Source organism: Mustela nivalis, assembly GCF_964662115.1.
Source record: "Mustela nivalis genome assembly, chromosome: 12".
NCBI classification, from domain to species: domain Eukaryota; kingdom Metazoa; phylum Chordata; class Mammalia; order Carnivora; family Mustelidae; genus Mustela; species Mustela nivalis.
In genome coordinates, this window is record NC_139031.1 from 4,244,602 (window position 1) to 4,271,276 (window position 26,675).

Below are 26,675 nucleotides of genomic sequence, written 5' to 3' on the forward strand. Positions count from 1 at the left end.
GTTTTCACATGAGTCACATGCTAAGTGTATTGGTAACTTTGGAAGAAACTGCCAGATGGTTTTCCAAAGTGGTTCCACCGTTTCCTGTTAGCGCAGCAGCATGAGCGCCCCTCCCCCGCACACGGCCGTCAGTCTTCTTATTTCGGCCATTCCCCGTACTATCTGGTATACATCACCGTGTTTTAATCCATACACCCCGGTAACCAGTAAGGCCCAGTGTCTTCCCATGTGCGTGTTGGTCATTCCCGTATCTTCTTTGGTGTATAGTCTATAAAAATCTTTTGCCCGCTTTACAGCACTTTTTCTTTTTTAAGAGAAGGACCAGGGAGGGGCTGAGGGAGAAACTTAAACAGGCTCCTCACCCGGAGCAGAGCCCAGGGTGGGGCTCAGCCTCACAACCCTGAGACCATGACCTGAGCCAAAATCTCCAGTCGGACGTGTAACTGACTGAGCCACCCTGGTGCCCCTATGCTATTGACTTTTTAATTACTGAGTTGTATAAGGTGTTTTTTTATATGTTTCACGCAAAAGCCCTTATCAAATACATGTTTTGCAAATATTTTCTCCCAGGCTTTCATTTGCCTTTTCACTTTGTTAACTGCACTCTTCTTGGGCAGTAGATTTTATTCATTTTTTTCTTTCATGGTTCATGTTTTCTGAGTCTTCTTTAAGAAATCTTCACCTGACCCAATATAACAAAAATCATCTACATTTCTCCAATAAGTTCAATAGTGTGTGCTCTTCTGACTCGTTCTCATTCAGCCGCTTACGGTCATTTCAACCACTCCTGTATGAGCACATGCAGAGATCTACTGTGGAGAAAAAGATTGAGCAATAACTGAGTTACACATTACAAGCGTCCAGATCGCAGAGGCCCACTGACCACAACCATGGATGCACAAGTCAGCCGCAAACTCTGCTCAGTGCACAGGTTTCGTCCGCTTCATGTCTCTTCCCTCCTCCACCAGCTAAGTGACAGACAGATAAAGACAGGATGCATTTCAAATAGGATGACTTCTTTTTTCACAAAACCTCTCCAACTCCCACTCCATATCCCCCTCATCCCATGGCTATGGCATGATTAACGGGCTCTTGGCGATCTCTGAAGGAAAGACCTTACAAAACAGCAGGGCTGCAATTAAATCATCAGTGATGGAAAGTAAGAGAGTCCATGGGTGCCGTATACATCACTTAACACTTACAACCACCAAGAGACACTATAAAATTGCTATTTGTAATTGGAAGAAGATTCTGTTTAGAAGATTAGCTTATACCAAATCACTGTCCCCATCTTTGACCATGGCCCTTAGCCTCTCGGTAGCTTCAAACACAAGTAGGAACTCAAACCACAACAACAAAACTAATGACCTACATCATTTTAAGCACAATTCCTTGTTAACTGACCTAAGCATTGTTGAACATGGAATATACAGAACCCTCTCTTTCCTCTCACTTCCAGTGTCGCATGAATGTCAGACCAAGCACTGGCCCTGAAGATAGGGTCTTTAGGGCGTCAGTAGATACTTTGAGGGAGGTGACACAAGTTTACATAAAGACCAAGCCATTGGCAGATGCCTGTTTCCACCCCAACCAGCAGATAGTCTGGTTGTGGCAAGAAAGGTTGAGATTTAAGAAGTGTGCGGGAGGGCGTCCCTGGAATATTGGTTCTTCATCATCTTAAAAATAAAGATAAGAGCTATTCACTGCTACAACTATATCCTCCCCAGCAAGAGAAAGAAATTCAGGACCCATCAAGTTCGATGTGCAAAGGACAGCTAGCCAGTGAGACACCTTAGCTGCGACAGGTGATCTCCAGGGTAGCTGGGACTGTCTCCGACATGTGCTGATGGCGAGATCACCGCACAGGTGATGCGCTCTCCCCCTCATCCCTCCCCGAGATGTGTCCTCCCTTTAATTGGCTGAAGCGGTTCTACCCAGACCTAAGGACAGAAGGCAGGACATGCGCTGTGAGACCTTCCACCCAGGACACTTTCATGGTACGCCCCTCACCCCCATCTGTGCTGTCTCTGGACTCCTGCTAAAGTGCTGCCCAGAGACCCACATCATCACTGTCACCTGGGAGCATATTAGAAACGCAGACAGTGCAACGGACAGAGCACTGGACGGAGGTGGACAAGCAAAGAAGTCTTTGTGCAACCCTCACAGGATGAGTCAAGGCAATTGCAATAGAGGAGACAGTTGCTCCACTGAACAAAAAGCAGGAGAGTGTTTAGCCCTGGGGTGAGCTGCCAGAAAATACTGGGGGACAGTAGGCCAGGCTGGTGGGTGTGGTCGGGCCCTGCGTGTTTGCTGATTGACACTCACCGAAGGGAGGCTTCCGCCCCCCCACCGACTCTGGGAAACAGGGCCCCTATCTTTCCTGGTGATGACATTTCAAAGGGACGGCTCCCAAGTCCTTGAGAATGACATGCCTGGGTTGTTAAACTGGCAGAGCCTGGAGGAAGACTGAATCTCAAGGGGAAGAGACAGAATTTACAGTTACAAGTTTTCTACAGTAAATACCCTCAGAAAAAGGGAAATCAGGGGCCCACGGGAAGAAGGAAGCAACCTATCGGAAGTGGAGTGCCACGGAGCCGGCAATGCAAGGCTGTCCTGGGCCTCCCCCACGCCTCCTGATTCACTCTGCGCAGAGGGGGCCTAGGAATTTCCCCCAAACCTTTCCCAACTCTTGGGTCTAAGAACCCGCGTAACTAGAAACCTGGTGTATCCATTTGCCGAGCTTAACAATGTCATTTTGAGGAACTAGCACCCCTCAAGACAAAGCAGGTCGAGGGGCAACACGCAGCAGTGGGACCTGCACGCCAGCCTCAGGGAGCTCATACCCAGCCCGGAATTTGGAGGAGCCTCGGTGTTTAGCTTGGGTTGTTTTGTTCCGGTGAGAACCCAACCAAGAAAATTTACAATCATTCAAATAGGACTTTTCCTCGAGACCCCTGATGCCCATACTTTGATAAAGGCAATTCTTTTTCCTTTGTTCTGTATGGCTTTCAGTACATTAAGGATATTGCTTTCCAAGTGCTATAGGGAGATGTACTTTATGGGGCCAGTAAATCACAGGATAGGAACTAATTGAAACTTGCTTGCTATGTACCTTTGTGGGCTGAGTCCTGCAGCAGGAAAGCAATCAGCTGGCAATTAAAATGCTAATACAGGCCTAACCCCCAGTTGGGTTCTTTCTCCAAAATGCAATGGGCAGCTCCCCCAGAATTCATAACATCCAGCCTGGACGGGACTTCATTTAGAAGCCATCGACTGATCAGAGCTGCAAATAACAGTCTGAGAGAAGTTTTGCCCGTGGAAAATAACAACAACAAGACAAATAATAATAATTATAAAAGAACTGATTGTTACGAGGCAGACCAAAACCGGACTTAATTTAGAAGCCACTGATTGACAAGAGACACAAATCACACTACAAAAAGAGAAGTTTTTTGTAACTCCAGGAGATGAATGTTGACACTGTGGTTGGTCCTCGTTTTACAATTAAAAAATACCAAGTCATTATGCCCTATACCGTCATCAATCATACGTATGTCAATTACATCTTGGTAAAACCAGAAGAAAAAGACACTGCAGGAGGTGTTTCGCTGATGGAAAACGACAATAAAAATAACAATAAAAGAACCGATAGTTGTAATGCCCACCAAATGATTCTCAATGATCTGACTGCAGTCAGCTTGGTGGTTTGGAATTTAGTGCAAATAAAACCTGTGAGTTAGATCCAGTCCCCTAAGGCCTGCTTGCTGGGGACACCCCCTGGGAAAAGTGTCAGGTACCACACACACACACACACACACACACACAGACTTGGGACACACCAACCGGGACTGAAGCTTGTGAACACGCGTTGATCTTCTGGACTCAGGAGCTGAACTGACCTCCGTTCCCATCCTGACTCTGCCCCCTGCTGCTCCCAGTCTTTGGCAAGTTATTTCTGCGCTGTCTACCCCTCAGTTTCCTCTTCCATACGATGAGGACGTTACGCATTCCCACCTCTCAAGGCTCCTGTCGGAGTTCAGCACGACTACAGCCGTTAACATGGTGCTGCACAGCAGGACTGTTTATACGGGGCTTTACTATTTTTTTATAATTGTTTTTATTACGTCAGTCACTATACAGCACATCATTAGTTTTCGGTGTCGTGTTCCATGGGTCAGGGTTTGGGTATAGCGAACACCCAGTGCTCCACGCAACGCGCGTCCTCCTTAATACCCCTCCCTGGGCTCACCCCCCCCCAAGCCCTCTCCCCTCGGAAACGCTCCGTTTGACTCCCAGAGCCCGCGGTGCGTTACTCTTCCCGCCGCGCCGCTACTCCCGCTGCAGAATCCGCCCTTCGCGGGCTCCCACCTCGCTCGCTCTGCGTTGCTGCCTGTCCTCGTCCCTCTGCTGCACACCTGGACTTGGGTTTCCCCCAAAGCCCCCGTCACTGTTCCCTCGGGGCCCTCAGCTCCCACCTCACGGCGCATGGGGTAGACCCAGGGACCCCCTCACCCCGCTCTCTCGGAGGCAGGAAGGTCAACATGTTCCCACCACACATGGTGCTCTTGCCTCCTCCTGAGGGGACCTTGAGAGCAACAGACCTACGTACACTCTATCCTGACTCAAAAATACACATCCAGTGTCGGTTAAGGGAAAGGCACCATGATGGGTGCCGTGTTGTTGCGCTCACTTGGTTCTCTACTCTGACGCTGGATGAGCAGGAGCAGATCAGTGTCCGGCCCGGAGACTTGCTCTGGGCGGGACGGGCTCATCCCCCGCACCTTCCAGTATGTTCCCTTGCGTGGCCAAGGGGCTTCCCAGATGTCAGCGAGGGCACTCTAGACTAGGGTTGGCCCTTCATCCGATGATTGCTGACCTCCTAAGGAAAGAGAGATTTGGAGACGGGGAGAAGGCCGTGAAATGTCGGAGCAGAGACAGGGGTGAGCAGCTGTCAGCCGAGGAAGGCCAGGGGTCGAAGGCACTGATGTGGAGCGCCAAGGCAAAAGGCAATGTCGATAAAATGAACCGTCCGTATCACCTGCAGCGCACTGACAAACACCTGAAGCGGGCAGAGTATAAATTCCTCCAGGAAGCTCCCAAGGGTCTTCACATTAATCCTTTACTAAAAGGAAAAACCACCTTAGTGACAATAGCAGGCCTTGGATAGGCCTGCATAGGAAAGTCCTTTGGAACTTCCCTATCTTTACTGCTCCCAGTCCCAAGGTATCTAATCAGTTCCTCCTCACAATCCCAGTAGCATCAGGGAGCAGCCCTTTCTAGGCCTTGGCTAGACCTCAGCAACACAACTCCAAAAACATATCAGCACCCCAGAAGCCGAGAGAACAGGAAGGTCTTCGAGAGAGCATGGCCCTGCCAACACCTTGATCGCAGACTTCAGCCTCCAGAGCTGTAGGAGGATTAACGCCTGTGGGTTACACCACCCTCCAGTGGTACTTGGCAATGGAAACTTACCAGATTCCGATGCTTCCCGACGCCAAGCTTCAGAAAATGCAAGTCCCTTGTTCCAGCTGCAGCAAGCTCAAGGCAAAGACTCCATCCGCTGCTCCGCGATCGGGAAGAGCCAGAGTGGCCAACGCCACCCCCAGGGCCCAGACGAGGCCTCGGACTGCATAGTCCTGCCATTTCCATCCAGAAAACTGCCGGGTCAGGCAATCAATCAGCCTAGTTAGAGAGCAACAACTCCTCGGAATGGAGCTTCAGGACGGAGGGACGCAGCTGATGGTCATGCTCTCCCGTCCCACCAGCCTCAGCTCTCTCCACCTCACAGACAGAAACAGGCTCCCCTCCTGGGGTTGAGGGTTAAAAGACCCACACTGGCCACCAACTAGTAGCCTTGGATGGATTTCTTAACCACGCTCCTGGGTTTCCTCGATGACAGCCTGTCTGCCTGAGGGCTTGTTATAAACATCAAGTAGCAGTGCTAGTTTTACAGCCATTAGTTATTTCTTTTATACCCTTCTACTCTAGATGGTTCTGGGAATGGAAAAGAAATGCAATCAGAGGGGCACCTGGGTGGCTCAGTGGGTTAAGCCGCTGCCTTCGGCTCAGGTCATGATCTCAGGGTCCTGGGATCGAGTCCCGCATCGGGCTCTCTGCTCAGCAGGGAGCCTGCTTCCTCCTCTCTCTCTCTCTGCCTGCCTCTCTGCCTACTTGTGATCTCTGTCAAATAAATAAATAAAATCTTTAAAAAAAAAAAAAAAAGAAAGAAAGAAAAGAAATGCAATCAGAGATGATACCGGAGAAATTATGGATCTGTTCCCTAACCAAAAAAGTGATTTTCAGCCCCTCCCGGCGCTTTGACTCCACAGAGAGTTCCTCACCTTCCTTCCCCTGTCCAAGCCCACACCTTGGGGTTTCCTCCCTTTGGGGACCTATGATATATAATCAGTTATAAGAGTCAATTATATTTTAGTCAATATGGTCCTCCAAGGTAATGGCAAGAGATCCTGGTGGGGGGCCAACCAGTTGCTTAACTAAAAAAAGCCTCTGCCAAACCATGAGGGGCTAAGCAGTGAGCCCTTCCCATCACACCTCCCTCCTGGGCCCCGGATGTTGCCCCACCCTATTCCCAGACACATGATGGTCCATACAAGGTACTACTTAGACCATTCATGTTGGTTCAGGAAAGTCTCTTTGAGAAGCTCAGTGGGTTCTGTTCTTTTACCCAAGGTCTCATGGGATGTGTTGTCAAAAACCTTCTTCCTAATAATAGCCCATTGTGTCGATTTTCTTTTTAAGTGATAGATGGGAGGCAACCCCAGAACAGATTAGCTCTAAAGGCAGACACATCACTCTGCCAACTCCTGTTGAAGTTATAGCCAACAAAACACAAAAACCGTGTATTTTTCACATCTGATATTGGTTCAGTCATATGTCTCCTATTCTCTACTTGTACAGCTGGATTTTTTGGACACAGAAACAAAACTTTATATCTGTCCCCATTAAACTTTATTTTTTTAGAACTGGGCAATTGTTAAAGCCAACTGACATCAGTTGGGGTCTTGATTCTGGCATATCCCATAGTCACTGCCCCTGAGAAATTTCATACCACCCAAAATATTAAGTCAACCAGCCATCAATATCTATAATACCCAAATTACCAATAAAAGACAAGAGAGAGGAAGAACCCTACTATATATCTTTGGGGACATCCCTCTGTACTAGTACAGGTCCATTAAACAATACTTCTCCAGTATTTTTGTAACTTTGAATGCTTCTCATTGTACCATAGAGCCTACTGTTTGTAGGGGAGACAATTAGCTCAGTTCCAGACAGGCCGAGTTTCTGTAACATTCAAGACAGATTATATATGCAGGAGATGAGGAAATGGCTAAGCCTGGGTTTATTTCTCTCTGTCTCTCTCTATGTGCATATGGGCGTGTGTGCATGTGTGTGTGATATCAACATAAGATGTTGGGCCGAGTCATGGAAAAGGACATGCGCACCCAGAGAAGGGATCAGTGAAAAGAAAGGACTTAGGGATCCTCACTAAGGGAAAGAAGGAAAGAAACCTGATGAAAATAGAGAGGCCAGGGTAAGATCCAGCTAAGAATGGTGTCACGGAATCCAAAGCAGAGCTGAAATCACACATGAATGAAGCTGGAAGAAACCAAACCATCCAGTGCTACAGAGTTTAGCGAATAAGAGACAAGATTTCAGTTTTGGTTTTTAATTAGTGCTTAAAAATGAGGGAGCCAGGGCACCTGGGTGGCTCAGTGGATTAAAGCCTCTGCCTTCAGCTCGAGTCATGATCTCAGGGTCCTGGGATCGAGCCCCGCATCGGGCTCTCTGTTCAGTGGGGAGCCTGCTTCCCCCTCTCTCTCTGCCTGCCTCTCTGCCTACTTGTGATCTCTGTCTGTCAAATAAATAAATAAAATCTTTAAAAAAAAAAAAGAGGGAGCCAGATCAGCAAAACCAATCATGTTACACAGAGGATCACAGAGAACCTCGCCAAGGCATATGCCACCAAGAAGCTCATACCTTTGTGACTTCTCCATTTTAGCTATGGAAGCCAAAAATCATCAGCACACTGGCCCAACACTATCCTATATCATCTCCTCTGAACGTCATATACACCCATGCTTGCCAATAATGTCTCTGCCCTCCGTCGGAGTCCGGCAAATCGAGGCCCATCGTAGCTGAATACAGACAGAAGGGCTGGGCAGACATCACCAGGGAACCTTAGCTGAACTGTTCCCAGGAGCTAACCTAATAAAGCCTCCTTCCGCCATAATCCCCACTTGCCTACTTCCTGGAGAGAGCACAGAGACATTGGTAATCCCACAGATGACCTCAGGCTAATTAAATCAATAGTCCTTGCAAATTAGGTTTTTAAATGAAAGTGTTTTAAAGACCTTTAAAAAAAAAATCAGGTTCCTTCCTACTGGGGATAACACTGGAGGATAAATTAGCAAGTAGAAGAGTAAAGGAAGGAACCAAAACTGTCCTCCATTGTCTGAAAAGTCAGTTACGAAAATGCTAAACTGAGCATATCAAGAGCCTTTCTATCCCACTGAACTTTTACCTGCCTAAAGGTTTCTCAGTAGCCATCCAGAGAGCCACGCAAGAACCCACATCAAGGGAAGGGGCATCTGTCTTTCCACATTACATGTGTGTGCACAGGTTCCTGTTTCTCAAACTGTCGTGCACAGCAATGCTGCAATGCATCTTGTCTCCATCAGAAGAAAAACCAAATCAGAGTGATTGTGCTGCTGACTCTGGGCCGCAGGTCAATGTCCCTCTGCACGCTCGACCTTGAACAAACCCCGTTCCCTTCTAAGCTGTCATTTATTCGTCACACAGTAAATAACAGTAGCTGTAAGAAGGGGCTCCCAGAGATGCTACACATGAATTTAAAAGTGCACAAGCTTAAGGAGAGGCAGTACAGTCTAGCAGTCCTAGCAGGCACACTTTGTCACGTGATAACCTCTGCGAAGCTGAGATTTCTTATGATCCTGCCCTCACCCGGGCGCAGCTCACGAGGCAGGGGCCACTGCCCGTCCGCATGCAGAGCCCGTCTCGACAGCCCGCCCGATCTCCCTTCCTCCGAGTGGGTCGTCCATCCTCCTCGTGTGGCTTAAATGTCTGCAGAAAAATCACATGCGGAGCTCACGGGAACTCTGCACCTTCTCTGCCCAACTGTTCCGTAAACTGGAAACAGCTCTTCAACAGAAGCCTGTCCGGGACGTTATGATTCTACATTAACACAAAGCATTACTGGGCACGCAGAAAGGTATGGCAAGAGGCGTCAAGGAAAGCCCACGGGATGTGGCGGTGCACTTTTTTCTAGAATGTGCCATCACAGCCCACAGGACACACTGTGTTGCCCAGCCTGGAAATGAGGCACTGCGAGTCCAAAGGAAGCAAGGGTCAGCCTCTGAGTAAGAAGACGTTTGGGGACTGTCCCTCCATTGTACCTAGATTTTCTTTATCAGACAGGCACAGAGTGATAAGCTAAAAAAAAAAAAACACCTGTCACAATAGGCTAAAATATCTCTTTCAATAAATAACCACAAGGTAAAAACTCGAGAAAAGAATTGTGTTACTGTTTAATGGGCAGGTTACTTTCTTTCTTATGGAGGCACAAAGTGCCAGGCTTCGCGCAGCGTGTGGCGACCTAAATTCCGTGAAATGCGCCACACACACACAGACACACACACAAGCGAAACTCAGAGTCACGCCCCACGTGGGGTCTGTTTGCTTCCATGAATTAGCTTGTCTTTACCCAAATTTTAATCCAAATGGTAACAACAGCTCCGTACCTCAACTAAACACTGGACTTCAGAGGCAGCTGGGAGTTGCCTATCGCCAAAAACCAGACTCACCGTTAGCTGATCGAGTGGCCCTCACTGAGGAGACTTAAAGGCTCTAAGGGGACGATGTAACTCGTTTCTAAGCAATGGCAATAGGGTTGGGGTTACCATGCAATATCCCCAAAGGACATTTGACAGGGACAAAATCTGCTTGCATACCTAAGTTCTAACCTGTTTTTTTTTATTTTTTTTAAGATTTTATTTATTTGTTTGAGAGACAGAGATCACAAGTAGGCAGAGAGGCAGGCAGAGAGAGAGGCAGGAAGCAGGCTCCCCGCTGAGCAGAGAGCCCGATGTGGGGCTCGATCCCATGACCCTGGGATCATGACTTGAGCTGAAGGCAGAGGCTTAACCCACTGAGCCACCCAGGCACCCCTAATCTGTTTCTTTAAAAACTGATCTCTCAGCATCATACGTCTCCCAGAATGGGGACCTGTCACACATGCCGCAGAATGGGGACCTGTCACACATGTCCCAGAATGGGGACCTGTCCTGACGAGCCTCCTACCACCCGCCCTCCTCAGTGCTTTACTAAAATCTTCTAAGGAGCACAGAGGGCAGGCTGCCATCTGCAGTCGCTATCCACACCCCAGCCCCCGCCAGCCCCAGGCAGCTGAATGTGGCTCCCGATTGTTAATTAAAGCCAAAGCCATAAGCAGTGGAAATGGCTTATTTATCATCAGTTAGATCATAAACATTATCTGAAGAGCAGCAGGGTATTCCTTACAGTGACGCCGCGTAAATAGATATTCTAACTCTCTGTGTGAGTTTCCTGCTGCTTCTCTAACAAATTATCACAAACTTGGTGGCTTGAAACCACACAAATTTATCCCCTTATGGTTCTGGCTGTCAGAAATGTAAACTGAGTTTCACTGGACCCGACCAAAGTGCTGGCAAGGCCACGCTCTTTCCCGGCTTCCAGACCTGTGCTTCTGCGCTCGTGGGCCCTTCTCCCTCCGCCAGCAGAGCCGGCAGCAGTACCGGCTGGCTCCAGGGCTCCTTGGGGCCGTTGTCTTCTCCCGCCACATGTCCTGCCGCCTGCCTCTTGTACAAACACTGATCTCAGTGACAGCCCATCCACACAACCAGGGTAACCTCCACAGCTCGACATCCTTAACTTAGTCACACCTGCAAATTCTCTTCTGCAGGATAAGGTGACACGTACAGGATCAGGATATTTGGGGGGGAGGGCCTTATTCTGCAGGCCACACTATCCTACAAGACTATGAACTTCACAGGGGCAAAAGTACCTTTTAGACTCTGTTTTCACAGGCCCAGCACACTGCCTAGTAATGTAAACGGTGCCCAACAAAGCATGCCAAGTGAGCGATGGGCCGACCTACCCTTACTTCTACAAGGGCTGTCTTTGCTCTGAGCTTCCATGGCGAGTGCCTGAACGGGTTTTTATGCAAATGTATCATGTGCTTTAAAACTTGTTTTGCAAATGGCTTAAAAAATTGTTGGCAAGACAGTCATTTTTCCATGCGCATCCTTCAGACGCTGGCCTTGACTGGTTTCAAGATGGAAATTTATTTTGTCCATTTCCGTGGCTCTTCCTGATTCTTCCATTCGTGCTATAAATTTTCTCGGAACACCTGGCCACGGTCACGGGGCCCTGCTGGAGGAAGCCTGCCCCGTCCCACAGCCCCACCCCGTCAGGATCACCCTGGATCCCAGTTTAATGGATCCGCCTCTCCCCAGTTTAATCATCCCGCATGTCTGCCGAGTTTGGCTTCTGGATAAATCAAAGCAGCTCTGCAGCAAGAGTCAGGGACAGACTAACTTCCAGGGAAGAGCTTCACTCTGCAAATTTATTACTTTCTCAGCCATAAACAAGGTCACCCACAGCACCTTTCACCTTGATGAGAAATTCAAAATTTCGGAAGGAAAAATTGCCCGGCCAGTGGAGAAATCTTAACTCGTCACACAGTCTCTCCCTCTCTTTTTTTTTTAAACATAATTTCTCCATCATAAATTTGTCCTGGTTAACCCAAGAAGACCTGTGGTTTTTGATTTGTGTGAGTAAACATCTTAAATCTCACTGCTAACTACAGATCCCTAAATCTAACTGTTTTTGCTGACAGGAGAAGAAAATTTGGAAGGCCCAGACTTCACAGACATTTTTCTTGGCTTTGGCATCCTCTGCCAGTGACTGTCAAGTTGATGTTGTCACCTTTGATCACTTCGTTTGTGGGGACACGAGAATGGGAGAAAGACAACTTGTGCCCCAGCCATCCTGAGTCTCAGCCACCGTAGGCAAAGCATGGAAAAGAGGGAGCACAGTCAGAGCCAGGAGGGGCAAGATGGAGGGTGGGGAGCAGGTTGAGGGAACAGGGAGGGCCACCAGGACACCTGGGGCAGAAGGGAGCCTCCAACACCGCCTGCAGCAACACTGCCGTCTCACACACACTTCCCAAATCTCGCCGCTCCCTTCGAGAGGGGAAATCGATTCACACTGAAACTTCAAGGGATTCTGTGACCTCCCAGTGAATAGAATCCAGGGGAAGTCAAGCTGTGGGCCTTCCAGGGCTAGGTCAGAGGACAATCCTATCTCCCTCTCTCCTTCTCTCTCTATCTCTTACTCTCTCTCTCCCCCAGCCGCCATATTTTTGGGAAGCCCAGACCACGTGGAGTGGCCCCATGGGGAGTACTACATCCAACTTAGAACTTCAGCCAAAATCCAACATCGAGCACCAGACAGGTGACGGATTGACTGACTGATGGACTGACTGAAGATGCCAGCCCCTAGTCTTCAGCGCCCCCTCAGCTGGTACTGAATGGAGGAGACAGTCCTACATGCCTTGCAGATCCATGATAAAAATATACATTCAGGGTCTTTTTAAGTTATGCTTGGGGGTAGTTTGTTAGACACACAGAGTAAATGGAACAATATGGAAGCTAGAAACCAGGATTGCTCAGAATTACACAAATGGCCAGGACCAAGGGACCACAGAGAACAAACTGGAAGGCAAAGCAGGTCAAGAGTGCTAAAGCCAACACCAATTCTGAAAGGTCATGAGGTCAAGGACACTCTTGTATTTCTCCAGCTGTAAAAAAAATCATTTTCATGCTGGAAATCTGTTTTCACAATTAGTGGCTGTCCCTACTATGATTCTGGATTCTCTAAGTCTACAAACTTGAGTTTTTCCTTTAAATGATCAAATAGTCAGTTATTCCAAAGGCCAGGATTACAATCTGAGGCCATCAGTGTAGCACAGTTCCCACTCTGAAGCTTCAGATGAGATCTCCAGCTGCCCGATCCTTAGGTACTTCAACTCTAGCACATAAGGATGAGCTCATCTTCTGATCTCTGTACCTGTCAAAACTATTTGATGTTCTGCACAAGCCTCAAGGTAATTACAAAATTAGCAGACACCAAAGTTAAAGAAAAAGAGATCCCAGCATAACATTACAAAAAAAAAAAAATCATCATCAAATCACAAAGGTAGAGGGGCGCCTGGGTGGCTCAGTGGGTTAAGCCGCTGCCTTTGGCTCAGGTCATGATCTCAGGGTCCTGGGATCAAGTCCCGCATCGGTCTCTCTGCTCGGAAGGGAGCCTGCTTCCCTCTCTCTCTCTCTCTGCCTGCCTCTCCACCTACTTGTGATTTCTCTCTGTCAAATAAATAAATAAAATCTTTAAAAAAAAAATCACAAAGGTAGATAGCAAGAGAGAAAGAAAAGAATAGAGGACTACAAAACAATCAGGAAACAATGAAAAAATGGCAATGGGAAGGCCTTACCTATAAATGATTACTTTAAACGTAAATGGATTAATTTTCTAATCAGAAGACATAGACTGGTTGTGTGCGTTTAAAACACACACACACACACACACACACACACAAGATACAACAAATATGGTTCCTGGCAAGAACAGTTGGAAGGTGCTCCCTCGCCCCCCTAATAACAAAGCAGCAACTTGTGGCTAATGACTTGGAACATAATCCTAATGGGGGCAGGAGGGCAACAAAACGACCCCACAGAGACTTTTCCTGCCATGAGCCTTTTTCAGACAACAAAACTCTCCACCAAACCCCCAGGAGTCTGCAGAGGCTGTGATTTTATTTGTCCTCCAACTTCTCGAGTGTAAGAAAAATTGCCCCTTTTATGCAAGTTTACAGAGGGTGTCCCACACAGGCTTGTGCTCAGAGTCCTCACTTCCCTTCCACTAGGCAGGCGGCAGCGGATGTGAGGATGTAGGCTCACGAGTCAGCATGGATGAGCTTCATTTACCAAGTGGGAAGGGGGGCAGAAAAGGGGGATGGGGATTCTCACAGCAGAAGATACCTCTCAGGGGTCAAGCCCATGACCCAGCTAATTACACTCACCTTGCTGATCCGTTCCCTTTGCCACATTTCAAGAGGCACTGGAAATAGATGTCCTGGCGCTCCGTTCAAAGGCGTTGTCTTATTCTGTTTGTCCTCTGACTACATGGGTTGTTCCTACTCCAACAGGATCAAAGCTTCCCAAACCTTGTCAGCCTCATAGGAAAACTCTCTTGCTGAGACAGCAGGGAAACCTAACCCTAGTGTTCCTGCCTGCCCTCACCAGGCTTTTGCTTCCCAGTGTGGTAAAAGGGACGACAGCCCTTTCAACAATGGAGAAAAGAGCCAATGTCTTTTCAGAAAGATTACTCAGGTAATAAAATCACCACCGCTATCGTGGAGAGCATTAAGTGGCATATAGAACTGTTGAATCACAATGTCCTACACCGGAAACTAACATAACATCGTATGGCACACCACTCCAATAATCAAAGTTAAATTAAGTTAAAATTAAATTCTGGGTTTTTTAAGATTTTATTTATTTATTTGACAGACAGAGATCACAAGTAGGCAGAGAGGCAGGCAGAGAGAGAGGAAGGGAAGCAGGCTCCCTGCCAAGCAGAGAGCCTGATGCAGGGCTCGATCCCAAGACCCTGGGATCATAATCAGAGCCGAAGGCAGAGGCCTTAACCCACTGAGCCACCCAGGTGCCCCTAAAATTAAATTCTTAAAGAAATTCAGGAAAGAAAATCATCACCTGTACAGTACCTAGAGTCAGTGACGTTGATACAACTTTTGTGTCAGGATCCCACCTCTGTCTCGGTTCATTCACGTTGCTATAACAAAGCACCACACAGGGGCTCCTGGGTGGCTCAGTGATTAAGCATCTGCCTTGGGCTCAGGTCATGATCCCCTGGGATCAAGCCCCAAATTGGGCTCCCTGCTCAGTGGAAAGCCTGCTTCTCCCTTTCCCACTCCCCCTGCTTGAGTTCCCTCTCCTGCTGTCTCTGTCTGTCAAATAAATAAATAAAATCTTTAAAAACAAAAACAAAGTGGCACACCCATGTAGCTTCAGTGACAGAAATTTAGTTGTTGCAGTACTGGGGGCGGAATGCCCGAGATCAGGGCATCAGCATGATCGGGAGCTGGTGAGAACACTTTTCTGGAGTTGCAGACAGCCACGTTCTGGTCCTGTCCTCATGTGGCAGAGAGCAGAGACCAGAGGCAAACCTTCTCCTGTCTCTAATCCCGTTCCTGAGGACCGCACCCTCATGACCCGATCCCCTCCAACGCCCCACCTGCTAACACCATCACACCTGGGGTGAGAACCTCAGCACATGAATTCATGGGGGACATATATATTCTGTCCATAATAACCTCTTGAAATTCTAAATGTTATAAATTGGTGACTTTCCCCAAAAGAGTAATTATTTTATCAAAAGAATATAGTTTACTTTTTTTATAACTATTACATTTTAAAGATTTTATTTATTTATTTCACAGAGATCACAAGTAGACAGAGAGGCAGGCACCGAGAGAGGGCGTGAAGCAGGCTCCCAGCTGAGCAGAGAGCCTGATTTGGGGCTCTTTCCCATGATCCTGAGATCATGACCCGAGCCAAAAGCAGAGGCTTAACCCACTGAGCCATCCAGGCATCCCAAGAATATGCTTTACTTCTAAAAGTTAAAGTTTTTCATGGTGAGGTCATGTGGTGAAGTTTAAGTGATTCAATTTACAGACCAAATCTTCTCACAGCTAATCGTCTGACAGCCCTCCTCCCCGCAGGGCACTGGACACAGCAAGTGCCCTATCAGTAGCATTAAATAACACAATGCTAGCTCCTAGAGCTGGGTCATCTCCCCTATTCCCCCAAACCAAGATTGCTTTAAAAGACTTGAAGTCAACTTGTCTCAAAGCAAGGTTCTTAAAAACCATAGTACTTCAAAGGGCTTCAAAAAAAAAAAAAAAAAAACATTTCTCTTAAAAAAAAAAAAAAAGGATCATAGCAACACTGTTATTTTAGGAACATCCCATAGGGAAATCCTCTAGTTAGGGATTTAGCTGTGTAAGGGGCAGGGAGGGGGTAGTTCTTATTGCTGTGGTTACCCTGGGTCCAGCACAGGCTCCAGGGTCCTCTGGTGCTGCCGTGCGTCTGTGCTCGGGGCTGGAGTCAGAGGGATCTCTGGAGTTATGCCGATGTCTTCTGTTTGTCCTGGCGCCCCCAGGTTGCCCTGCTCTTCCCTCTCCCAGCATAGACGGCTCTGCTCGTTACACACTGCCGGGCAGGATGGTGACAGCGGGACACAGCAAGTACTGTTTCTGCTGTTCTCCTTCAGCCTAAGTCTGAGGGAAGCACCATGTCACTAGGTCTTGGGAGAGGGCTTCTCCATGATCTGTCCCACTCCTAGGGGAAGGAAACCCCTCGTGGTCTCAGCCAGCCCCTCCCTCAGGGGAAGGGGGTCTCCTTAACCCTCCGGTCTCCCCGAGATGCACTGGTCTTCACTGGTGTTTCAGGGGTGGTAAGTTTTCCCATTTTTTTCTCCAGTGGCTGAAGGCTTCTGGTCCATGGCAGAGATAGAGAAGAGGATCCACACTGGGGTTTAACAATTCATTAGAAATTTCCATTGATTTTATTTCTTCTAATGGGCTTGTATGGTGTCCCATAGCATCTGGCCAAGGCAAGCAAGTGTTCCCACCCCAGATCTCCCGAGATACTCCTGTCCTCCCACGGATACAGTCAGCTGGTTACCCGGGACTTCAGATCTCAACTGAATTCAAGAAACACTGGGGATTTGGATACTGTTCAGCAATCCACTTTTATGAGGTTGTAGGGTTGGGAGTAATGTTCTTTCCAACCTTGCACATCCTGAGCAAAGCTGGGGACAGTCTTCAGGGAAGACTTCTACTGAAGACAGAACAGTCTTCACCACAACTTACGGGAAAAGAAAGAAATGCCAAAAATCCAAGTGACCGTCCATGGGAGCAGTTGAGTGAATGGTGACTTGTCCGTGCACTGGAGACCTACCCCGTGCAGGACAGATGAGATGGGACATCTACTGGCAAAGAAAGATGCCATGCTACATAAGTAAGCAAATAAAATAGAGCAAAGGCACACAGGAAGTGTGGTATAACCCCCTTTAAAGAAAAACAATGTTCGTGCATGTGTGTGGGTGTGTCCCTTGGTTAACACCTGTTAGGACATGATCAAAGATATTAACCCTCCGGCCAGTTCTGCTAGGTAAGGCCTGCTTTTAGAGCACATCTTGCCCCAGCGTGTGTAATAGATTAGGAAACAACCTGAGCCTAGTGAGAATTTTGCATTTATTCACAATGTTGTCCATAAGAACCCCTAAGTGAATGCAGAACTCTGACCCCACTTAACCGAGCACCGTAGGAATATGGGACGTGGGCACAGGCACACACAGGAGCACACGCAGGAACCCCCCGACCGCCCACCAGCGACTTCGGTTCTCCACGTGGGCGGTGAGCTATGCCCTCCACACCTCGGGGAGTTCCTTCACCTTCCAGGAACGCTCCTTCCACCTCTCCCCAAGAACTCACCAGCTGCAATCTTTCTGACCTTAGGTCTGCCAGTAAAACCCAGAGCTTCTCAGGTGCCGTATTTATCAAGGTATGCGAGTTTTGGCTCACTACCTAATGTGTGCACGACAGAGCCACTGTGTTTATTAGATGCTGATACCTGTTTTGCTATGTCGCTGATGAAGTTAGGGGGTGTTATTTCTCTAACCCCTTTTTCATACAAGCCTCAGCTTTTACTGCACGATTTTTGCATCGCAGAGTAATTTCTGGGGCTGTGCAGGGCACATTGCAGCAGAACTGACCTATGCGTTCTGGGAACGAACTGGAGGAGGGGGCTGGACAGATCTTTCACTTTTGGACACAAGTCCACGTTGTATGGGTAACATAAAACACAAACCCAAATAAGCTGAGAAATAAAGGAGAAATGAGCGGAGCCTCCAAGGGAGCACAGATTGTACGGACAGCAACGCGGCCGGGGCCCCTAGGAGCATATCAGGGCAGCCCTCTGAGTCTGGGAAACTGTGTGGCTTTGAAATACAGTGTTTAGGGCCCTCCTCTTAGAGACTGACAACACCCACCCATACATTAAGGCTCAGGGACGTTCTTCAGCCCAGAAACCTGTCTAGCTATAATCGACTAATCGACCTAGGGTCTCTAAAACATACGACCACAGGACACTTTCTGTTGTAGCCTCCTTAATATCCCCTGGGAGAGAATACATGCTCAGCCTAAATCAACACAGAAAATAAAACCTGTCCTCCTGTTATTGAATGAAGCAGCAGCAGACCGAGTGTGTTTGGGCAGGAGGAAGAGTGCATTCGGGTGGGATTAGGAAGGAAATCGGGGAAAGAGAAAGAGAGTGGAATCTGACGGGGACGGTGTCACCCTGGAGACTCAGGGTCTTCCTCTGCACACTTACTTTCCAGAACCTACTGTTCAGCTCTGCAGGACCACAGAGGATCCGCTAAAGGAAGTGCCTCCGCATCGGACTTAGGCCAATGGGGCCACGAGGGGCAACTCAGCCAATCCGTGTCTAGGGACCAGCTCCACCCTTGCTGTCAAATCAAAACGTCGTTATATTAACCTGAGAATTCCCGAGTCACCTCTCATGTTCGTTGAATTTGCAAATTTATGAATTTTAAAATTTTTAGGAATTTTAAAAGACGAGTTTTCTCTGAGAGCTTAGTCCCAACATTTCCACAAATTGATGATCCAAGATCCTTCTGATGCTTTATGAAATGTTAGCCTTGGTAATAATAAACGCCAAACAGAATATTTTTAAATGAAGCATGCAGGCTGAAGGGGAGATCGAGCTTTGTGGGAAATATGACAGGCATGGCCAGCCCTTACCTAGGAGGAAAGTAGGCAGCATTTCTCAGGCGATCAGCTGAGCTGGTTTTCCCGCCCGGAGGAGGGAACTGAACAGAAGTTCTAGAGCTTCGAGAAGCTAAAAGTCCGTTCCACGGCCCACAGCTAAAGCATGAGGGATTCTCTCTCTATGGTCTTAGCTTCCGGACTTAGGGATCTGGAGTGAAACCTTCTCTTAGAAGAGGAAACTGTTCCCGTGAGGAGTCTTTAAGCCTGAAGAAGCCTTAAATGTTCTGCTTTAAAGCTCGTGTGTCGCAGGTCCCAGCAGGGGGGACCACAGCAGGGGTCGTTCCCGTCCTTGTCTCCAGCCCCAGCCCGCCCCCCAGACCCCAGGCCAGAGCTCACGCCCCACAGGTGCTGAGTAAATGTTTGCAGAGTAAGGAGACAAATGAACGCTCCAGAAGATGCCACAGACTGCCCCACAGACCGCCCCACAGACCGCCCCACAGACCGCCCCACAGATCGCCCCACAGACCGCCCCACAGACCGCCCCACAGACCGCCCCACAGACTGCCCCACTCACTCGTGTCGCGAACAATAACATGGGTCCTCTTTATGCTTTTCTTAAGTAAGCGTCACACAAGCAGGGCGTATCTTGGAGGACGCAAACAGGGTGTACCTTGGAGAGCAAGTCAGGTCCCATCTTGGTTTGACCTCAACTCTTTCGGCAACCTTGGAAGGTTTGCTTAAATCCCTAGGCTTCAGTTTCCCTGTCTGCAGAGAGTGAACAACAGTAGCAGCCCCCTCTCTGGGCGGGTGGGCAGAGGGCTTGCACTGTACATGGGAAGAATCTGGAAAATTCCCAAAGCAAGCCGGTTCCCATCAGGGGGGTGTAACCAAGTAGCCAATGAGTAACCAAGACTCAAACCCACACAGACTGGCCACAGTCTGCTCCTAACTACTGTCTACTTGACCTTTCCAGTGATTTCTGCTACTTACTTCAACCGATCTGATTAAGTTACTGCACACAGAGAAGATGCTTTGATTTTGTTTTTATTACTCAAGAGGGGGAAAAAAGCCGGTATCAATAAGGGTCACGCTTCTGAGCGAGGGAGCTGCTTTCCCGCGTGACCTCAGGAATCAGGCCTTTCACAAATGGCACTAGACCCTTCCTCCAAGGAATCACACAATTTCCTGAAAAGAAATAACATGCTCAAAGTAATTACTGTGTTTCTAAATATACCCAGAAACTGTCTTAAGTGAGTTATAAATATTATTTTTAATCTTCGTAACAATCCTAAGAGATAAGTCTCACTATTATCCTCAGCGTATAGATGAGGAAAGCCAAGAACAGGGAAATTAAATAATTTCCCCAAGGTCACATAGCCAATGAGTAACCAAGACTCAAACCCACAGACTGGCCACAGTCTGCTCCTAACTACTGTCTACTTGACCTTTCCAGTGATTTCTGCTACTTACTTCAACCAATCTGATTAAGTTACTGCACACAGAGAAGATGCTTTGATTTTGTTTTTATTACTCAAGAGGGGGAAAAAAAGAAACGTATTATTTTCAGGCATCAGCCAGAGCTTAGAAAATACGCCATCTGTTTGTGCCTCAATCCAGTCAGGAAATAACAAAAAGAAATTCAAAAGATGGGGGAAACACTTAAAATGTTTGATTGCCAAGAATTCTACATGGCTTAAGAAAGCCTCCAGCTAAAAAAATAATCTTTGTATCTAATCTTCAATTACAAAGGAATAAATTAATTCCCCCCAGACCGCAGTAAAACTTGAAAGTATTCCCACTTGTCCCATTATTTTTCAATCTGTTCAAAGAAAAACAACCAAAGACCTACAAGGAAATAATTTCAAGGGTCTTACTGTTGTGGATCCAACCACATTAGAAGATCGATGCTTCTTCCGTGCACGTATTTCAGAAAGGCATACTCTACCACAGCCTTGCTCACTCAGCACAGGGGAGAGGGTCGCTAGATACCAGATGTCCAGTCAGGAATCACGCAGAATGGGACGGAATAAACTTCTGGAGCCCACGGCGCAAGGCTATGCTCTGGTCCTTCTTGGAAGTCACACACAGGCGTTCTAAGGATCGATCCATCCAGGAGCAGGACACGGGGAGCCATGGGGCCAGGAATGGGAGGACCACACATTGCAAGAAAAACGGGTTGAGAGGAATGGCAGGCAGGACTCAAGCATCCTTAGTCCAAGCCCCAAATGCCATGTGCAAAGTGTCTATAAAAAGCAGATGAGAACAGGTGGTGAGGACAGCTTCCCTCATTCATTAGAAATCCTATCTGTTCCTGTGCATTACGTTCCAGGGACAGAGCCAGGAGATGGTTCAACCAAGCAAGCCAGTGGCAGAGATAAAGATAGAAAGTCAATAAGGATTCAGAAATCCTAAAGCTCATTGAAAAGTCAATCATTTAGACAAATCCGTTTTCCCAAAAGACCAGAGTACAAGGCAAGACGGGCAGCACCAGGGAGCAAGGCGGAGGGAACTGTTTGTGTTTGGCTGTTATTTGTCATGTTTTAAGTTAATGTCCCGACTTGCTCTTCCTGCCAGACGGTCCCTCCAGACGGAAGCGCGTCTTGAGCTGACCCAAGCCTACACAGAGTAGACACCCTCTCAGCTCAGGATGGTGGACGGGGCAGTGGACGGATGGAGAAATGCATCTGCAAACCAAGGACTGAAGGAAACTGGGCCAAGCAAGTAAGACCAGACGCGGCCCCTGCACGTCAGGGTCAGGGTAGACCCCGCAGCCCACTTGCTGCCCAGCGCCAGGCAGTTCTGGAGGCCCAGGGTTTCTCAGTGTTAACAAGGAAACAGTGACGACATCGGATTGCGATGAGGAGTAAAGGCAATGATGTATCTTCAATGTTTCCAGAGGGTTTGACTCAAGGGAAAAGCTGGTAGTGGTTACGGTGGCTCCAGGAGTCGTGGCGGGCATCGGGAGGAGATGGTGGGGGGTGTGGGGTAGCGGTCAGGACCACAGCCGTAGCAGTCATGGCGGCAGTGGTCATGGGAATGGTACAGTGGTCCTAACGGTGGTGGCAGTAATGACAATCATAGCAGTAACGGTAGTGGTGGTAGCAATGGTGGCCGTGGCAGTGGCGGTCATGGTCGTCATGGCTATAGGACTGGCGGGAACTATAGGGGTTTAGCAGTGGGAGGAGCAGGGGAAGGGGAGTAACTTCCCCGGGACTCTCCCATCACCCCGACAAGGGGCAGGTGCGCCCTTCAGCCGAGGCCAGCCCCCAGGTTGGTGGAAAGTGTGCAGAAGAGGGAAGAAGTTGTGCTACTCAGAAGCCATAGAGACAACTGCCCCAGCCCCCCCGCCCACCGCGACTGAGGAAAAGAGCAAGGACGTACACGTACAAAATCTATTTCAATCCTGTTTGAATTTTTTTAAACTGTATTTTCAGATCAGCTTTCTACCCCTTTCTGTCTAGTCTCCATCTCTACAAATGTGGGGAGGGGGGTGGAATCTTGTTCCCAACCCGTGGAAGCAGAGAACCCACCCCGACCCCGGTGCAGGTGAAGATGCAGAGAAGCGGGTGGTCTGCTGCACCATGTGCGGCCTGGACCACAGCGGGGCCGCTGCTTGCGAAACCGAACACGCTTACCGTGGAGCCCAAAGCACACCGTCGCCGGCATTCACCTGCACACGGACACAAATGTCCATAGCAGTTTTATCCCTAACAGCAAAAGACAGAAATGCCTTTCAATGCCTGAACTTCGGGTTCACAAACCTGGGTCACCCGCGCAGTGAAACAGCCCTCAGCCATGGAAAGCAGCAGACCTGCTTGCACAACGGCCAGGACACGTCTCCAGGGCTTGGTGGGAAAGCCCGTCTCTGTAGGTCACAGACGGCAGGTTCCACTCAGACAACATCGTCAAAAGGACACAAGTGCAAAGACAAAGAACAGATCGCTGGTTGCCAGGGCACAGGGGTGGGGGGTGCACGTAAGAGGATACACTGGGCTGTCCTTCGTATTGATGGAATATTGATTTTGGCAGAAGTTACGTGAATCTCTGCACGGGGTAAAAATGCACAGGTCTGTACACAAGGACAAACACGAATGAGGGTATGAAAAGTTATTGAATTCTTCGAGCCGATGCAACGTGGTCTGGACTCTGGCCCCGGTTCACTAACAAACATCACTGAGCAGGAAAGCCGGGCGCTTCCTGTGTGCAGAGACTGGGGAGAAAAATGGAGAAAAACCAAGGCTTAATTTCAAGTCCCAGTGGGAATATTTTTTGAAGCAAAAAGGGTATGCATTTAATGGGACGCTAAGAGGCTATTACACACAGAGAGGGAAAAGGTTATCTTAAATAGGTCACATATAGATGACACCACGAAGGGCCACTGAAACCGAAAAAACATAGTGATTTCATCGGAGAGCCTTGTAAGTGCCTCTGCTGAGTTGAATCTTTGGCTTCAGCTCCAGATCAAAGCCAGAATCATCCAACGCTTCCCGTCTTGAGCAGGATCGCTCACAGCACCTCCCCGACCGGCCGGGCGGAGCAAGCCCCGGGCTCCCATCACACTCCACACCGATCCTCTCCCTGGACACAGGGAGGAAGCCAGGAAGGGCCAAATTCAGTAGCTCGCAGAGGAAATGCAATGACACCAAATGTAGGGTTGGTGGGGAAAAGCCTGCACAACCAGCACCAAGCTGCCAGGAGGTAGTGATGAAGCCACCAGCTCCAAAAGGGGTCTCTGTCCCCAGCTATAATTTGGTCACATAGTGGCCATTGTCCTTTTGGATTCATTATTAACCAGAACAGTTGCATGTCCTGTAGCTGGCAGGTACTTTTTCCAGGACAGCAGGGATAATCCCAACTACTTTTGAATTTTCACGCCCCATTCTATAGAGAATGAGACAGACAGACAGACACACACAAAAAAGAACTCAAAGGAGCCACGAAAATATTGGGGCTATACAGACTCTCCTTCCGACTCTCTGTTTCTGCTTCCTGTCTTCCCTCAGGCCATGCCAAGGTCAAAGTCAAAATCGCACTGAAGCGAATCAGGCCAGGAAGATTGTATTCAGGATGATTGCCACAGGGGAGAGAGGTCAGAACTCCGTCTGAGCTCCCCTTGGCTGGAGCAAAGGGCAGGGGCGTTTCTGGAGCTGGAGCAGGGGATGTCTTATCTGTCCGAGCTCCAACTGCCCTGATCCAAAAGGATAGTAAACCTCATCTTCAGGACAGCAGGCAGTTCTACAACGTGGAGCAAGGGGCCCACAGAAATCAGGCTCAGTGCTCCCGTGGAAACAAAAGGCGGGGTGCCACCCTCCCAGAGGCTTACACTTCAAAGAGGGGGCTCCAGGTCCCTGAGAAAGACAGACCTGGGCTGTCAATCTAGCACAAGTCTCTGCAAAGACGTGCCTCTCGAGTGAGCAGAGAAATAGTCCCCACGTGTCTAAGTGAATGGTCTATGAAAGGGAAGGCAGGGCCAGCGACCAGGGAGAAAGCTGTCTGAAATGCAGTGTCTCTCGTGCTTTCCTAATAGGACCAGAGAACCTGTGGGGCTCACCCCACCCCAGGAGGGTGGGGCGGGGGTGGGGAGAGAGGGGCCCGGCGACGGCACCGCACCCTAAGCTGTGCCATCTGGCGCAGGTCAGCCAGCCTTGCACTCTCTCTGCCCAGCTTGCACCTGCCAGCCCAGCCGGTCTCACGGAAAGGGTTTGGGAGCCGGTGCTTTCCCCCCAGGGCCTCCCATCGCCTCACCCCTTCCCACGAGGCCTCCTCAGGCATCCCAGAGCTCTCAGCAGAGAGGTGAGAGGGAAGCCTCCATCGCGAGGCACCACTCCCCGTGAGTTCCAGCACCATGGGGTGTCGCTCCCTCTCCCATTTGTGCAGAAATGCGAGCATCCCCAGGGCGGAAGCCAGGGCGGAGCTGACATTTCGGGAGAGCCCAAAACCTATGACCCAGTCCTTGGCCGTGACCATGGCTGGACCCCGAGGCCCAGCCTGGGGGAGGAGAGGTCACCCACAGAGGGTGTCTCCCTCAGCTGGGATTGATAAACTCGGCAGACAATCCTTCACACTGTAGGGACCCGAGAGACATGGCGCTAAAGCTGCACGTGGCAAAGCAAACAGGAGGCTGGAGAGATGCAGGGAGCTCCAGGGGCGGCGGCCGGTGCAGGAGGGAAAGCTCCTGGGTCCTCCCTCCGGGTCCTGCTGGGGCAAGACTGTTGCCACTGATCCCCTGGGACAGTCTGTCGTATCCCCACTGTGCAGAGGGAGGAGCCCCGTGGGAGAGGCCGGCGGGCGGGCTGTGTGCACACAGAGCCTGGAGATCTAAGACACCTTGGGAAAAGGGAAATTAGATTTGCCTAGAAGGTGGTCTAGTGTGGAGGAGAGGGAATGAACACACACACACACACACACACACACACCCCACGTAAGAGATGGTCTTTGCTCATCAGCTAACACAGACTGAGCCGAGGACTAATACTTAGCCGAGAACAGTGGATTAAATATGAGAACACCACTGACGCTACCCGTAAGAGCGGTCACAATGCTTCCCAAGTCAGCCCAACAGTGGCCTCTCGGTGTGTGATCCGAGAAGGGGAAATTGCTAGGACAAGCATTTTTTTTCTGTTAATTCTTCTACAGGAAATAACTGAGAACACGTCGAGCTCTCCCTCTAAAACATTCATCTCAGGCACGTGCTTCTTGGTAAGATACCCCGGCCTGCAGCAAAGCAATTATTTATTTTACCATTTGCATTTAAACCAAATGGTATTAAAATTGTTCACGGCTCCATCCCTGATCATACAAAACCGAGGCCAACTCCTTCTCAGCGCGGGTTCTGAAGCAATCTGTCCTCCAAATAATGAGACACTCTGGTCCAAATTATAGCCGACTTTATTGTATTTGCCATTTAGATACGTTGTAACACCATTAACCCAAAAAAATGTCCTACGGTATGGCTTTCTGTCAACAGGAAGTCAGCCTCTGGCGACAGTAGGCCAAGAAGATCCTCTCTGCTTTAAGGACACTGAGCCCATTTTGGTGGGTCAGGTATTTGGGGGCGGGGGTGAGCAGGTTCTAAATAAAGCAGCCATTCCCACAGCCCCACACACACAGTGTGCGAGGGTCTCGGCGGTGAGAGGTCCTCACTTCCTTCCAGCAGAGGGACTGTCTCCAGAGTCTGCCTGAGCCCAGGAACACTTCACATTCAAGGGAACCCTCCCTGGGTGAACTTTAATTAGTGGTGAAATATGAGCCCAGATAAGTCAGAGAGGAGGACAGTTCACGCTTGTGGGACTCAATACCCCGGGACCTCCCAAGGAGCCCGTAATTCGCACACATCGTTTAATTGCTTCTGTTCCAGGTCAACCCCAGAACAGTCCTCGGGAGGAGGGAAGGGAGGAGAGCTCCTGCTCTTCAGAAAGCAGCTGGGAAACGACATGGCCCGTGTGTCACTTTGTCAGATGATGCCCCCCCACCCCAGTTTCCATGAGCGTCACTAGGGCCGCGCTCCCCCCTGGGCAAGCAGCGAGCGTCAGCCATCGCCTCCCAATCCCCCACGGGCTTCGGCAGCTCTTGTTTTCTCTCCGGCACATGAGAATTGACCCAGGAGAACAAGGTACCCCATTTAAGACCGCTAATGATTTTTCCCCGGCGGGCCACAGGTTTGTTTTGTTTTATTTTGTTTTTATTTATTTTCAGCATAACAGTATTCATTATTTTTGCA

The 26,675-nt window shown here is 49.0% G+C and overlaps 1 protein-coding gene across 1 annotated transcript in view; it reads right to left on the reverse strand.

The window, feature by feature from the left end:
• Positions 1-19,755, reverse strand: part of LOC309845441 (uncharacterized protein) — a 304,001-nt gene extending 284,246 nt beyond the window's left edge. Inside the window, exon 1 of the mRNA XM_082693411.1 lies at positions 19,626-19,755. The gene's annotated coding sequence lies outside the window, so the exon portion shown is untranslated. The remainder of the gene's footprint in view (positions 1-19,625) is intronic.
• Positions 19,756-26,675: the final 6,920 nt, after the last annotated feature.